The sequence below is a fragment of the Geotrypetes seraphini genome, chromosome 2, assembly GCF_902459505.1.
Source record: "Geotrypetes seraphini chromosome 2, aGeoSer1.1, whole genome shotgun sequence".
Taxonomy (NCBI): domain Eukaryota; kingdom Metazoa; phylum Chordata; class Amphibia; order Gymnophiona; family Dermophiidae; genus Geotrypetes; species Geotrypetes seraphini.
In genome coordinates, this window is record NC_047085.1 from 395,425,695 (window position 1) to 395,437,757 (window position 12,063).

General features: G+C 39.6%; 1 protein-coding gene across 3 annotated transcripts in view; it reads left to right on the top strand.

Moving 5' to 3' along the window:
• The window catches only part of IGF2BP3 (insulin like growth factor 2 mRNA binding protein 3), a 279,076-nt gene that overhangs the window by 165,192 nt on the left and 101,821 nt on the right, over nucleotides 1-12,063 (top strand). The gene's annotated exons all lie outside the window — the stretch shown is intronic.

Genomic DNA, 12,063 nt, shown 5'->3' on the forward strand with positions numbered 1-12,063 from the left:
TATCAGTGTCTGTGGCTTCTGACCTCCAGGGGGAAATAATGGCCTTGGGCCAACGAGTGGCTGATAATGAAGAGAGATTAGAAGAACAGGCTGATTCCATCGCCAGCAGTGATCAGGGGTTGCTTGATTGTAGCCAAATTTTGTTGCAGTTAACAGATAAACTGGAAGAATTAGAAAATAGAGGAATGAGCACATTGTGTGTTGGGTCGCCCTCGTGCTAATGTAGGCTGTGATATTGTGGCACTTTTTTGCAACTTCAAATTGAAAAAACAGGTTCTGAAGTGGGCTTGGGCAAATGGTAGTGTGACATGGGACTCCTATGAAGTGGAGATTTTTTAGGATCTCACATCTACCACTTTGAGATGGTGGCGCGAGCTACATCCTCTCACCTTACTGCTGCGAGATGAAGGGATTCGTTACAAATGGCAGCATCCTTTTGCTCTCACTTATTATCGAGGGTCAATTGCATTGGATTTGCACTAAGGAGAAGGCTCTGGAGAAGTTTCTAGCATTGAATTCAGAGCCTGACTCGGCAACACCAGGGAAACTAGTTTGCCCTAAACAGCAACCACTATGGTGGCAGAGGCCAACATCAAGCAAACAAAGACTGCAGAGACAATCTTCCCAAGTGCACATGGCAGGTGGTTCGAAAGGGTGACCTAGTGGACATATTCTTTATTTGCTAAGATTATACTGGTTTGTGTGGTATTACTATATTGAGCTTTTCTGATGTTACTGGATTATTCTAAGCATTTAGCTCTCTATATGCTTTGGTTGGATTAATTTGTGTAGTTGGGATACAATCATTATGGTTTCCTGAACTGTTTCTTGGATGTTTTTACTGCCGGGGCTGTGTTGGATGTTTTTAATCTGTGGTACGGAGAATGGGTCCTTACTCTCTTCTCTAATGGGAACTCCCTGTTGGGGTTCTGTTGGTTGCAGGAGATCTTTGGGGGGAGGGGGGATTTAGGGGGGAGGGGATGAAGCACAAACCTCGGCTCAATATATTTCTCAGTTGCTCTGGCTGTTAGTGTGAGGGAGCATCTCCCCTTTTGTTTTTGTTTACTTTGGCCCAGGAGGGTGGTGAAATTTTCCTAATCAGCTCTTTGTCTACTTTACCCTGAAGCTTAAGTTCTTAACTTCTAAGGCTTGTGGCCTAAATAGCCCTTTTAGGAGACAGATGCTGTTTAAGAAAGCTAGTGTGTCATACTAAATTTCCATTGCTTACCTAGCTTCTAATAAACAGGGGGGGGGGGGAACTAAAGGGGTGGGCATATGGTTGGCTAGATCTCTCCAATTTGAGGTTGCTAAGGTGATTTGAGACCCTGAGGGCAGATTTTTATTGCTTACGGTGGCTTTAGTTCCTGAACGCTTTACTTTAGTTAATGTTTATGCCCTTAATGACCATCAGGGCCCCTTTTATCAGAAAATAGACACTCTACCCCAAATACATGCTGAGGGTAAGATCCCCTCTAAGTCTCTGCTTCTCCAGGGAAAAGAGTCCCAGTTTCTCCAATCTTTCAGCGTATGAAAGGTTTTCCATACCCTTTATCAAGCGTGTCACTCTCTTCTGAACCCTCTCGAGTATTGCCATATCCTTCTTTAGGTACGGTGACCAATATTGGATGCAATACTCCAGATGTGGGCGCACCATCGCCCGATACAACGGCAGGATAACTTCTTTCGGTCTGGTTGTAATACCCTTCTTGATTATACCTAGCATTCTATTCGCTTTCTTAGTGGCCCCTGTGCACTGTGCTGATGGCTTCATTGTCTTGTCCACTATTACCCCCAAGTCCCTTTCTTGGATACTCTCACTGAATGACAGCCCTCCCATCGTGTAGCTGTACCTCGGGTTTCTGTTTCCTGTGTGCAAGACTTTACATTTCTCTACATTAAACTTCATCTGCCATCTTGTCGCCCACTCCCCTAGTTTGTTCAGGTCCCTTTGTAAATCTTCGCTGTCTTCTATAGTCCTAGCCCCATTAAATAGTTTGGTGTCGTCTGCGAATTTTATTACTTCGCACTTCGTCCCTGTTTCTAGATCATTTATAAATATATTGAATAGCAGCGGTCCAAGCACCGACCCCTGCGGAACACCACTCGTGACCCTCCTCCAGTCCGAATAGTGACCCTTCACTCCTACCCTCTGCTTCCTACCCGCCAACCAATTCCTGATCCATCTGTGTACGTCTCCTTCCACCCCATGGTTCTTCAGTTTCCGAAGTAGGCGTTCATGGGGTACCTTGTCAAAGGCTTTATGGAAATCTAAGTATGCGATGTCTATGGGGTCCCCTTTGTCCATCCGTTTGTTAATTTCTTCGAAGAAGTGCAATAAGTTCGTCAGGCACGATCTTCCCTTGCAGAAGCCATGTTGGCTTGTTATCATAAGTTTATTCCTTTCTAGATGCTCCTCGATGCTATCTTTTATCAGTGCTTCCACCATTTTCCCCAGGACCGAGGTCAGACTTACCGGTCTGTGGTTCCCCGGGTCACCTCTCGATCCCTTTTTAAAGATGGGTGTAACATTGGCTATCTTCCAATCCTTCAGGATCACACCTGTTTTCAGGGATAGATTACAGACTTGCTGTAGTAGTTCTGCTATTTCCTCCTTTAGTTCTGGGCCCGGTGATTTGTCAGTTTTTAATTTTTTTATCTGCCTATGTACGTCTTCGAGGCTTACTTCCATGGATGTTAATTTTTCTGCTTGGTCTCCTTTGAAGATTTGTTCAGCTTCCGGTATATTAGATGTGACTTCTTTTGTAAATACTGATGAAAATAACATGTTTAGTCTTTCCGCATTGCCCTCTTATTAAACCATATTGTCACATGGTGGGTCAATTGGTGGTTTCGAATTACTCATGGACATTGCCCTTTGCTTCCAGACTGCTGCCTGCTGAATGCTTCACTTCCAAGGTATAATTGATCAGAGCAAAATCCGGTGGTCTACATCTTTACTGCAGCATGTATGGCTTTGGCTGCAAGATAGAAACATCATTCGCTACCAGAGATATGTTTTGTGTGCTAAATTGGATTCAAGTTTCAAGTTTATTAAAATTTTGATATAAACGCAACATCAAATATTTTCAATGCGTATAACAATAAAAAATTTTGGGGGGGAGGACAACATAAAACAATTTAAACAGACAAACATACCATCAATGTACACAATCAATAAGTGATACATAAGGAGAAAGGATTGAACTACAATTATTAAAGAAAGTAAGAGAATATTTAAGGAAAAACAACATCAGGAGGGTAATTAAAAATGTTTTACAAATAAAACAAGATCTAAAAATGAAAGGGAGAAATTGTGAACTATATATAGATCTGGTTAGTTATAAATATTTGAACCTGAAATTGTTGATAAGAGTCGAATGCATCTTTGTATAGGTGGCTTTTTAATATGCTTTTAAATTTTTCTAAAGAAGTTTCACCATGCAAATAAATTGGTAACTTGTTCCATAGCTGGGGAGCTATGATTGAAAAAGTTGTTGCTCTTCTGGTGCCTATAATTTTCAGAGACAGAATGGTCAGCAAATGCTTATTTATTGATCTTAAAGATCTAGCTGGGGAATATGGTATCAAATAACGATGTAAAAATATTGGTATATTGGTTTGTTGAATTTTGAAGGTTAATAGTGCAATTTTATAGATTATTCTATGTGAAATTGGTAACCAGTGTGCTTTTTGTAATAGGGGAGTGACATGATCGTAATCTTTGGAGTTAGTAATAATTTTTATTGCAGTATTTTGTATAATTTGTAACCTTCTTATTTCTTTCTGAGTTATGCCATGGTATAATGTATTGCAGTAATCCAGCCTGGAAATAACCAAAAAGTGAATTAGGACATTAAGAGCTTTGGGTTCTAAGACTTTGGCTAAGGATCTAATGAGACGTAGTTTGTAAAAACAGTTTTTAACTACGGAGCTAATCTGATCATGGAAGGATAGTTCATGGTCCAATAATACTCCCAGTATTTTTGTCGTTGCTACTTTTTGTAGTGGGAAATTGTCCAAGAGTATTTGTAATGAAAATGTAAGATCTTTTTTCCATGGGAAAAACATCATTGAAGATTTAGATGGATTCAGGGCCAGCATGTTGTCTTTTAGCCATTGACTAATTTGTTTTAGTTTATTGTTTATATTCGTTATCTCATTAGAGTCTGCAGAATTTAATGACAGAATTGAGCCTTGAGGGATACCATAAGAGTTTGTATATCTATTTGATGATGAATTGTTGAAGATAACTTTAGCTGACCTATCTTGAAAGTATGCTTTAAACCAATTTAGAACTTGGTCAGAAATATCAATGGAAGACAGCCTCTTAATAAGTAAATGATGGTCGATGGTGTCAAATGCTGCTGATAGATAAGAGAAATCAAAAGTACAGATTTGTGGTGATCTAAGTGATATTGAATGTTAGTTGTAAGGCCTATCATAGAGTGTTCTGTTGAATGATTGGATATGAAACCAGTCTGATTGGGATGAAGTGTATGAGTTTTTTCAATAAAGTTGCTTACATGATTGAAAACAACTTTTTCTATTAGTTTAGTGATAAATGGTAAATTGGCAATGGTTGGTAATCAAATTGGTAATTTGATTCAATTGAAATTGAATATTTAGGAATTTTTATTATTGGACGTATGATTGCTTCTTTCCATTCTTTTGGTATAATTCCTGTGGTTTAACTATTTTCAATCATTGTCTGAATGAAAGGACCAAAGAAGGAAAAGAAACGTTTTATAAAAAAGGGAGAAATTGAGTTTAAGCCTGCGCTTTTGACGTTGATACTTTGTAACAAATGTTTAAAGACCTCTAGGGTAGGTATTTGAAAATTGGTACATTTTGAAATGGGTAAAGTTTGTGTTGATTCCATGTCAGTATCAGAATTGCTTTTTGAACCAATACTATCTCTAATTTTATTAACTTTGTCTACAAAATAGTTTGCTAGATTTTGTGCTGTTGGTCTATCTTCTAGTTCAGGGTGGGACATGTATACTGATTGGAGAGTGGGGAAGTAAAGGCTGGTTAGGCTTTTAGCTTTGTTGAGGTTCCTAGTACATTATGTAAGATCTCGGGAGGGAGGGGAGGGACAGAAGAGTGAGGAGGGATAGGAGTGAAATATTGTGGTTATTTGTTTTGTAGGGCTAAAATATTGCATTACATTAGAGATTTCTATTCCGCCATTTCCTTGCGGTTCAAGGCGGATTACAAAAGAATTACAAAAAACATATTACATGAAGAAGATATCTGGTAATTTCTAGTGAAGATAAGGTTGTTTTGGGAAATTGGGAAGTGGGAAGGAGCTAGCGGTATTAAGTCGTTTGCAGGAATTTTTTGAAGAGTCGAGTTTTTATTTCTTTTCTGAATGTTTTGTAGTCTGGGGTCATAATTAGTAGATTGGAGATTTGGTTTTCGAGTTTTGCTGCTTGTGTGGCTAGGAGGCCATCATATATTTTTTTCTGTTTGACTTCTTTGATTGGAGGGTATGTGAATGGAGTGTGGGTTTTCCTATGTCTAGTTGATGTAGTTTGGATGAGACGGTTGTTCAGGTAGGTTGGGCTGACGCCATTTATGGTTTTAAAAAGTAGACAGTAGAATTTGAATAGCATTCTTGCCGGAATTGGAAGCCACTGTGAGTTGAGGTATGCCTCTGTGATGTGGTCATGTTTCCTCAGTGAATAGATAAGTCTCAGTGCTGTGTTTTGGATTGTTTGTAGCTGTTTTATCATTGTTGCTGGGCAGGGGAGGTAGAGAATGTTGCAATAGTCTAAAAGACCTAGGATTAGGGGTTGTACTAATAGCTGTAATTGTGTTCTGTCGAAGAATTTTAGAACTTGTCTTAAGTTTCTCATAACTGCGAATGATTTCTGTATTGTTTATTGATTTGTGGTTGCATGGTGCAGCATCTATCTATCGTCATTCCTAGTAGTTTTTGGGGTAATTGAGTTAATTTCTATATTGGTTATGGTTGGGACTTTGTTATTTTCGAGGAGGATGAATTTTGTTTTGTCTGGGTTCAGCTTCAGTTTATGATCTCTCATCCATGTTACTACCGTTTCTAGATATTTGATTTTCATGCTTTTTTTCTGTATTACCGCAATTGACTGCTGTGCATATTTCCTTTGTATATTTTTGAAAATTAAAATAAAAAGGTTTATTTAAATAAAAACTGATAAAGACCCGGAAATGAATTGAAAATATTTTCATGCACCTAGCTACATTGTGCCTATTGCTTTCCTAGCAGATCACCAGTGCATAAATCTGTCCCATTAGTGGCTGTTTCCAGTAAAACAATCTGGAAATTCTGAAATGTTACTGCCTTTCACTTGCTTGTAAATAATTGCTTAAAAGGATAGTGCCACCAAGTGGCTTGTCACATTTTTCCTGTATGTTCATTTAATTTCTTCTGTTTCTTTTTATCGTGTATTAAATCCAGTTAATATATACACATATTAACACAAATTGTCATTTCCTATTCAAAATAATTAAAGCAAAACAAATGTTTCCTTGTCGTTTTCAAACCATACTTCTTTATAGGGCCTTTCGAGTTTTTCCAAGTCACATACTGTCACTGTATTTATAACACAAGATTCAGTATGCATACAGAAGAATAACAGTAGGTCTAGCCATTCAGGGTTTCGGAATATTCATGGTGAATATTCATGAGAAGTTTGCATGCAAATTTCTGTAATAACTATTCATTGTGGATATTCTGAAAATCTGACTGGCTGGAGGGTTCCTTCAGGACAGATTTGAGAACCACTGCTGTATAACATATATCTGAGCTAGAGAATGGCACAGGGACTGGATGGTGACAGAGCCAGCAGGGACAGGAACAAACTTTGTCCCCATATCATTCTCTAAAAAAACTTGAGACTAGTATCTACCGTATATGTAAAAAACTTAGCATATCTTATACAATTGGCAACTGAATTCAATGATTTAAAAAACTGCTGAAGAGTTCCCACGGTCTTCGTGAGGTTGCTGTAAGAACTTGCAGCAGCCATTCAGATAGCGACTCTGCACAGGGCAGAAGCATAGGAAAATCGCTTCTGCCCCAGACCACTGCTGGACCACCAGGACTTTAAAGGTAGGTGTTTTAAAAGTCTGGGAGGTGGGATGTGTCAGAGTTGGACAGGAGGTGGGAGGGATCTCTCCTCTCCCTGCAGGGCTAACAGCAGGCTCAGGGGAGGCCTGCAAAGAATCAAGGGAGGAAGGGGGACAGGGTGCAGAGCCTGACATGGGAAGGAGAGAGGAAGTCTGGGTGCAAAGCTGGATAGGGAGATGGGGATGGGAGGAAGGGAGGATGGCTGGGTGCAAAGCCTGGCAGGGCAGGGGAAGAAGGCAGGAAGGGAGGGGACTAGGCCAGAGCCTGGCAGGGTACTTGAATATAAATCCCCAGTTTATATTCAAGTCAGCCTTTTTTTCCTCCTTTTTTGGGGGGGACAGGGTCACCTTGGTTTATATTTGGATCAGTTTATATTCGAATATATATGGTAATCAGCAGATTTTCCCAAGCCCATCTTAATAATGGCTTACTGATGTTTCTTTTAGACATTGAGTGAAGGAATATTTTCTCCTATTTGTTTTAAATCTACTACTTAATAGCTTCATTATGTGCCCCCGTAGTCCTAGTATTTTTGGAAAGAGTAAACGTAATTCATGTCTATCAGTTCCACTTCACTCAGTATTTTATAGACTTCTATCATTTATTCCTTCAGCTGTCTCTCTTTTCCAAGCAGAAGAGCCGTAGCCACTTTAGCCTTTCCTCATGAGACAGTCGTCATCCCCTTTTATCATTTTCTTCAGCCTTCTCTGTACCTTTTCTAATTCCTCTATATCTTTTCGAGATGTGATGACGAGAATTACACAGTATTTGAGGTGCGTTCACATCATAGGGTGATTACAAAGACATTTTAACATTCTAATTTTTGTTTTTCATTCATTTCCTAACATTCTGTTTGCTTTGTTTGCTGCCACTGCACACTGAGCAGAGGGTTTCAATGTATTATCACCTAGATCCTTTTCTTAGGTAATGACTCCTAATGTAAAACCTTGCATCACATATCTATAGTTTGAGTTGCTTTTTCCCACTTGCATCACTTTGCTCTTGCTTACATTAAACAAACTGCCATTTGGTTGCCCAGTCTTGCAAGGACCTCTTTCAATTTTTCACAATTCTCTTGGAAAAATCTTAGAGATTAGGCCATGTATTCCAAAGTAATTCTTCTTAAGTGCTTCAAATTAAAGTATGGTATCTAGGAACTGGTTCCATTGTTTAAATTTTTTTTTCAGAAAAACAACAAGCAAGCAGTCTGTAGAGTGCCAAAGCAGGGCTAGTGCCAAGAGCAATTAGGTACCCCAAGCAAATCTTCAGGCTTGCCTACACACCCCTTCCCCCTGCCCCATTCTTTCCATTAACTTTCAGGCATGCTGGTCCCGTTCCCTTTGTATTTTGTTTAATTAAAGTCAACAATCGTTCTCACTGTGGCAATATTCCCCACATGCCCTGAGAACAACTCTTGTAAAAACACATAATTTGAAATTAAGGTGTTCACCGTTGAGTGCGTGTACACACCAGAGAAACAGAGCTAGCTGATCACTGTCATGCTCAAGTGATACATCAACATCAAAACCTCTAAGCAACTTTTGGACCTCTTGGCTGGAATAGGAAATCTGAATTGAACTGGCTTGTTAAAGAGATTAATATTTAGACCAGGATAGTCTGTCTTTATGACTGGACTAAACCTGGGAAATTTGTACATTTTCAGTTCATTTGGTAATACTTAATTGTAATTGGGAATCGGTTAATGGTTATGTATCTTGTCTAGTGCACTAAGTCAGGGTAATATTAAAGAACTGTAATTTATTTTAATTGACTTTCAGGGATGTATATTCATTAGTGAGCGTTCAATTTTTAGAGCGTGCTAACTTAATTTAAATGTTGTTACCAAAGACTTAGGGCTCCTTTTACGAAGCCGCATTAGCGGCTTTATCGCACGCAACTTTTTATCACGCGCTAACTCCTGCACTAGCTGAAAAACTACCGCCTGCTCAGGAGGAGGCGGTAGCGGTTAGCACAGCCGGCAGTTTAGCGCGCGTTAAACCGCTAACGTGGCTTTGTAAAAGGAGCCCTTAATGTATTTTAAGTCGGGGGGGGGGGGGGGATTGTATAAATGGAACCTGGAAAAGTTCAACAGTAAGTGCTATTTTATAAAGGGTGCATACTCTGCGCCCAACTCTGGGCTCCAGACTTATACCTGCTATAACCTGCTGAAATATTTTGAAGAGCAGTTTTGTCTATTTGTGCATGCTTTGATTTTGGGACTTATAGATTATTCTGATATTTATTTAAATTACCCCATCTTTTTGATGAAAAACTTTAAACAGTCCAAAATACAGCTTTGACATTGATTTATTCATTTAAAAAAATCTCATCATCTATCTCTCTTCATTCTATGGTAAAGTCTATTGGCTCCCAGTATAGGCATAGGTTTTGTTTAAATTCTACTGTATATTATATAAATTGCTGTATGGGTTGGCTCCATCCTCCTTACTGGGCGATTATTGATTAGATAGTGGTTCTTAAACCTGTCCTGGGGGACACCCAGCCAATCGGGTTTTCAAGATATCCCTCACAGCTTACTCCTACAGACATTTGAGAACACACCTGAAGACCTATCTTTTTTCAAAGCATTTGACTAACTAACTTATTCTATTTCCTGTATTATGTTTATTGTTAATCTTTTGTAAACCGCGTCGAACTTATGGTTACATTACAATGTAATGTAATGTAACCTCTGTTATATGCAAATCTGCCTCATGCATATTCATTAGGAATATCTTGAAACCCCGATTGGTTGGGGGTTCCCCAGGAAAGGTTTAAGAACTACTGAGTTAGATCATTGAGAGTTATTATTTTTCCTTTTCCCTCTATAAGAAGTAAAAAGCCTTTTAAATTGCTGGAGACTCTTCTCTTATCAGATGGCTAAGTTGGAAAAGAAAATTTCTATTGTATTACATGGTAGTAATTACATGGATTTTCAGTAAAGGTTTAAGATGCATTTGTTTCAGGAATTTGTACGCTCTTGGAATTATAATTGTGACTGGATGAAAGTTGGGTTTTTTTGGTCTAGATTCTGGATGTGGCAATATGATTGCTATCCGCTTAGAACCTCAAGTTCATTGCAGAATATAAAGCAATAAATGTAATGTAACCTGGCCTAAGTTGTACACAGAGACCCACTATCTATAATACTTAATGCAACTTGTTAGAATGCCCATGTTTTGCCTAATGCCACTCCCATGGCCATTTCCCTTTAGCAATATTATCCCATCTTATGAAATTTCAAATTGGGTTTCAATCCTAATGCCACATGAAGTATGATGTAAGCACAATCTTTACTCTTTTGGAAACATTTGAAAGAGCTCTATTTTAGACAGACATTTTACTTAATGTACGATGCATTGATGATGATAGAAAGTTTTGTTATCTAGATCAATGGTTCCCAACCCTGTCCTGGAGGACCATCAGGCCAATCGGGTTTTCAGGATAGCCCTAATGAATATGCATGGAGCAGATTTGCATGCCTGCCATTTCCATTATATGCAAATCTCTTTCATGCATATTCATTAGGGTTAGCCTGGTGATCCTCCAGGACAGAGTTGGGAACCACTGGTCTAGATCAGTGTTCTTCAACCTTTTTACACCTATGGACCGGCAGAAATAAAATAATTATTTTGTGGACCAGCAAACTACTAAGACTGAAATTTTTAAAAAACCTATCTCCACCCCATCCCCACGAGCTCGGTCCCGCAAACCATCTGATCCTATCTGTGCAAGCCTCAAATAGTTATGATTTTATATTGAACATATTTTATTAAAGTATAAAAAGAAACAATATTCTGTATAATTGTCATTTTATAAATACAAATAATACAGAGCAAGGATCAACAAAACCCCTGTCTCCCCTCCCCTTCACATATATCCCCTCTACTATCAAGAAACCTGAATAAGCCAAATTATGACAATGGCACACAGAAATATCATGCTAACAGAATACCACAGTCACACATGATGGGAATAGTGTTAGGGGAGTGCAACTAGGTTAACTGCTCCCTGGTCAGAGAGAGCACCCAGTTATGTCAAACACCAGCTCTAGCAGGATACATATTTCAAATCTGTATATATTCTAATCACAAGATAGAAATAAAATTATTTTTCTACCTTTTGTCTTCTCTGGTTTCTGCTTTCATCGTCTTTTCACTCTCTTCAATCCAGCATCTCCCCCTTTCATATGGCATCTACCTTCTTTCTATGCCCCTCTCCCCTTTCCATCCAGCCTGTTCCCTCTCTCTCCTTTTTACATGTTTCATTCATCTCTCATTTTTATCTCTCCACCAGATCTAGCATCTTTGTCCCTCTCTCCTTATTTCTCATCTGACACCCTTCCCAACATCAATCTCTCTCTACTTTCTCATTCCTCTGTTTCTCCCCTTTCCCTCATCTGATCTCTCCATTCCATCCTAACTCCTTCCCCTCCTCTAATCTCCTGCCAACTTTTTCCTTCCTATTTTCCTTCCTCCCCTGTCCAGCAGTACCCCTTCCCTTCCGTCCTCCCCTGTCCTGGAGTACCCCTTCTCCCTTCCTTCTCCAACAAATATTTCCTCTCTTTAGCCTAGCGGCAGCTCTGTGTGCTTTTCACTTCGGCAGAAAGCTGCTCTTAAGCAGTAGTTTAGCCACGGTTTCACGAGGCAGCCTCGGGGCCTTTGGTAGGCTGGCCCACTTTGCATCATCGAAGCGGGCTGGCCTCGAGGCTGCCTCATGAAACTGCAGCTAAACTACTGCTTAAGGGCAGCTGTGTGCTGAAGTTAAAACTAAAGCACACAGAGTTGCCGCTTCTGGTCTGGAGATGCGTAGACATATGTGGAAGGAGACCCGGCGAAGGCAAGAGGCAGCAGTCCCGGCATATGCGACGGCAACAGGAAGTTGCAAATCAGCTGACGCCAGCACCGCAGCCTCTCTTCCTGCCTAGTATGCAGTTTGTGAAGACCCGA